This window comes from Rhinolophus hipposideros (genome assembly GCF_964194185.1).
Source record: "Rhinolophus hipposideros genome assembly, chromosome: 2".
Taxonomy (NCBI): domain Eukaryota; kingdom Metazoa; phylum Chordata; class Mammalia; order Chiroptera; family Rhinolophidae; genus Rhinolophus; species Rhinolophus hipposideros.
Window position 1 is genome coordinate 8,462,969 of NC_138048.1, and position 5,092 is coordinate 8,468,060.

Here is a 5,092-nt window from a genome sequence, read left to right on the forward strand (position 1 = left end):
TGGGACACGAAGACAGAAGTGTGGCAGTGAGAGAGGAATATGGTGGACATCAGTTTTCTTTTTGCTTTTGTCCTTACAGGATTAATATATCTTGCTGGAAAACGACCTCAAGTGTGCTCTGGGTCACTCATGCCATGTTTGAGTCTTAGTCTGTACAAGTGGAGCTTCCTCCCTTCAGACTCTGTTGTAGAGTTTTCTCTGTGTACATTCTTGGTTTAAAAGCATTCCATGAAGGTCCATGGTGAGCCCCCAAATATCTGCAACCCTGAAACTCATCTCTGGTTCATGAGCTACAGGTGTTCTGGGGGAGATGGATGAGGGCTCCACCAGGACCATGAGGATCAAAGGGGACACGTGCACCCTGAGAGCCAAACAGCACTCGCTAAGGGCAAGATCTTGTATATCTCCATCAAGCATGGATGGACGGAAGTCACCATGATGACCTTCCCCAAACACAGGGATGCCAAGCCTGACGACATCCCTGCAGATATCGTTTTCCCTCTCAAACAACAGCCCCGTGCCATTGGGTCTAAGGCATCGCATGCTGTGCGGTGCTCTGAGCAGCCTCAAGCAGGTGGAGCTTGGAGCAGACTGAGGGGCTGGGAGCAAGGCCGGGTCACAGTGCGGGGATGACGGGGCATAAACCTTGTTCCACCGTAAGGTCACTCTTTCTCCTCTCCCTTTCTTCTTATTTTCCCATTCATTCTAAGACAGCTTTTCCTTATTTTCAGCTGTATTTTACCCTGGAAGGTAGGTGGCTGCCTGATCAAAATTCCTACCCTGAGAGGTAAGTGATGCTTTTCTTTGCAATAAGAAAAAACGAAAAAAGTCATCAATTAAACAGCCTGAGGAAATACCCAGGGACAGAAACCACATTGCCAAGGTGACTTTCCAAGAGGAAAAACTTCAGTGTCAAGGTTAAAGGATGTTTCCCAAACACATTAACATGAGCCACGAGACAGACTTGTAAGCAGCATGGGTGCTGTTCCTAGACCCGACCCCAACCACCCAGGAACCACTGGACAACGCCCACCCCAAACACACCCCTGAGGATTCACGCCCCTTGGGATCGTCACCACTGACTTCTCCACAGTGATGAATCCTCTGTTTCTTCTTGCCTGATACTTTCTGAAAATATAGCTGTCCTTGACCTTTTTCAGATATAGAAGGCCTGTAACCCCACCGCCCTAAAGGATATAAAGCATTCTAGGAGCGGGAAGGTGTGGGCTGCTATCCATGGTCACTAAGACGAAGCCTAGAAGCAGGAGACACAGCCCATCTCCTCACACTTCACCAGGGACAAAAAGGGCTTTTGGGGCATGCTCTCTATTTCTAGGCTAGAACTGCAGAAGCCAAAGGAAGCAAACGATAAGGGATGAACTGAATCCTTCCTTTCCCTAAGCACAAGCCCCGAGTGACCCAAAACCCATGTCCCCCACACAGCACACAACCAAAACATCACTGTTTTTAGAGAGACATTTATTAGGGAGAATCAACACTTATCCCAAGGGAGGAATTACTGGGGGATGGAATAATGTTGCCCATGGAAATTCTGGAGACCAGTTTGGTGTGTAAATAGTTGAGACATGTATCTCAAAGCTGTGCATTCAGTAGTGGTGAGAGAGAAGCCGGAGGCTCCAGGCAAACTTGACACCTGCAGGTGGGGTTTGGATGGGCCACAGTCTGTCTGGGAGGGCCAGATTGGGGTTATTCTGACAGAACAGCCATTCCATAAATCCGGCAAATTTCTGGGGTTGTCTGTCCTTGTCGCTTTTTTGTGGAATACCTGGAGAACTGTGGCCAGATAAGACAGCTTCTTCTGGGCATGATGTTGTATTTGTCACTTAATGAAGTATCCGTGGAGTTGAGAGGAGGCCCCTGTGGGGACCCTGCCTGGGCCCGTACTTCTGAGCTTTCCCAAACTTCAGTGGGGAGGGAAGGGGCTCTTGGGGGCAGGAGATGTCTGCATGCTGACGCCCCAGCTTCTCCCGTAGGCACCTCCCAATGCCTCTCCTGACTTCCTTATCTCTGGTCGTCCCAGGCAAGGCACCTCTGCCTTGAACTGGGCCTCTGCTCTGTGCAGATGACACAGGGCTGTCCATTTCCTGGGGATTTTCTTGCTTTTTGCCTTCTCTGTCAGGATGAAGACAAGGAAACAAGCGTCTCATTTGTTTCCCGAATGGTCTTTCAGGAACAGACTGCCCCTTCTATGACGTGGTCTGGGAAGACTTGCTCCCAAGCACCTCCTCTAATGCCACGTCCTGAGTAGGATCATTCTTACTACATGTTCCCAACCCTGGATGGCCTCCAGCAAGCCCTTCTGATGTGGGGCCTTGAGGACGTACTCTGTTATGTGCTTGTAGGAGAATCTTCTTCCTACACCACCTGAAGACCCGCCTAGGGCCCCAAGGCTCCTGCCGCTGCTCCATACTGACTCCTTGGTCCTCCATATGGACAGGCAGCCCCTGGGAAGCTCCCACGTCCACACTGGAGACACCCTGAGCATGAGTCAGAGAAGCTTTGTCAAGCTGTCTGAGGCATCGGACATGTCACTGGCTTGGCCTTGGGCCTCATTCATAGTTATCCTTTGGGAGATTCCCGGCTTGTTTGTTGTCAGGATGTCACTAGTCTATAAGTGATGAACATCGAGCTCCTCAGCCCTGGTCATCTCCCCGGAAAAAGAAGTCGAAGACAAGTCCTGAACTATCTCCATGTCTTTTCCTTCTGCGGTTCTCCTGTATTACTGGATTACACTCTTATCCTTTGAATTCCATCTGACCATAGCTTTGCTTGGGGGCTTTGGTGGGGATTCTTTGGGTACTGGAATTGGTCTCTGACTTGCTTTCCCTATGATGCTGTGTGACAGGCAGAAGCCTCTGGAATCCCTTCTTTTCTGAATAGTGTCTGCAAACGCATGGTGGATATCAGAGGGTGATGGACTCAGGGCTCCCTGTCCTTCATTGCCCACATGTGAGGTGGCAGGGCGAAGATGGTACAGGATGGAGGGTAAACATGCCGTAGCCACTTAGTCTCCATGAAGACAAATAGAGCTTCCTCTAAGGGACATGTAGCCCCCAGATTTGGAGTTTACTTCAGACATCAGATTGTTTGATGGAGAGAGTTTGGAAACAAGGAATAGGCTGTGGTCTCTGTCCACATAAATACCTCAAAGGACTCAAGGACCTGGGAGGGAACGCCTGACAGCATCCTCATATGAAACTTTCATATGGACTTCCAGCATCTATACTGGACCTAGTGAAGGAAAGTTCCTGGGAGGTATTCAAGCAGTAGACCCCACCCACTGATGGTGGCAAACTTCTCTCTTTTACTTCAGTGCGGGATTTCACAGAAAGTGTCGATGTCTGCTTGAAAGCACGCCATGTTCCATGGAGACGCCCAGGTAGCAGACCCTCATGAATTTTCTCAAACTTGTTGTTTGAATTCACATTCAGGAAATTGTCCAGTTGTCTCTGATGTAGACTCTGCCCTGACACCACTGTATTTTATCCTAACAGACTCACCCCAGGGCCATCTAGGACTTTCTCAGAGTCACATACAAGGTCTTTATCTAAAGAGTTCTCTGACTCACTCAACAGATAATCTTTTCGGCCATTCTCTAGGCTGTTTCCCTTATCCTTCCACATATCTTCCTCTGGCTGAAGTATTTCTGAGCCTCTCTCAAAGAAAATTCTGGATTGGTTCAATCCAACATTTAGAGTTTTGCTACTTTGTCCTTTATATACAGAGATGCATGACAATCCATAATTGCTCTCTGGCTCAGATAGCTCTGAAAAATCGCTCAGAGGCCTCCTGAGTGACCAAGACTCATGAATTCTGTGGGGAGGGCCCCACTGGTGTTGGATGAGCCCTTTTCAAAGATGATGCTCTAGATTTTTACATAGCTCATTGCTGAGGTGAAACATTCCAGGAAAGATAGAGATTGAAACCTGTGTCTGGGAGGCCCAGCAATAAGCAGAACTAGGAGTAGAACAACAAAAGTCCTCCTGAGAACTTTGGACCACAGAGGGTAAACTCCACAAATGTACTAGTTGCCTGGGCAACACGCTGCATCTCAAGTGTTGAATTTCATAGGACGTGCAATAGACTGATTCATTGTGGGGGTGATGAAAACACACTCCACAGATCCTAATCTGGGGTATAGGACCTCATGGTAGGATTGGAAGTGTGCATTGGAGGTGTACCTAGGTGGAGTTGGAGCTGACTTGAGAGTTAGAAGCTGGGATTGGGGTCGGGATTGAGAGAAGAGATGAGGCTGGACCCCAGGCAAGGATGGAGGTAACGCATGGAAAAATATTGTGTGTCGTTGGCCTATGGAGACATTTGAGACGCTATTGTAAGTAAAGACTGAGGAATAGTTACCCAAGACATGGACAGTAAAAGGCAAGGACTTTCTGGGCAAAGATGGGAAAACCCAGAAAAGCTGGATATGATTTTTCATCAAATAATCCTTCTGGGTCCTAGGATGTGAGGGCTGCTGGTGGACATGCAGTTCCATTGGTTTGCCTTTGTTGCTACAGAAAGGAAGGGTAACTAACGAGTCATGCCTATCAGAATTGGACTCGAAAATTTTTCCTGAAGAACTGAGGTTGTAAACTGGCCTACATTGTTTTGGAAATTAACCATTTTTCTTCCCCTTTCCCTTCCATATCACAAAATCTCTTCTCTTTTGGAATTCTCTCTTGAGGAATGCCAGGGTATCTGTGCTGAGAAACATAGGTTGACCACACCCTGCAACAGCCCACACCCTGTTGGCTACAGGATCTACCCCAAAAGAGGCCTGTAAAGCACAGAGGGCAAGAAACTCTGGCTTGAAATCACATCGTGCCAAGGGGGAAGGGAATGAGTCTTTGGCATTAGCACGTCTACACCAAAAAAGGTTTGCAAGTGACAGGCTGGAATGGTCAATACCTGTGACTGTTGGGACACAAGTGGACAATGCACTGGGGCTATTGGGAGATGTGGTCTCTGGATCAGGCTTCCTGGGATGGAAATTGATTTAGAGTGAGTCACAGTGAAATTGTAGCCTGGTGGTGGTGAGGTACACAGCACTGGTGGTACCTGATGATAAGCC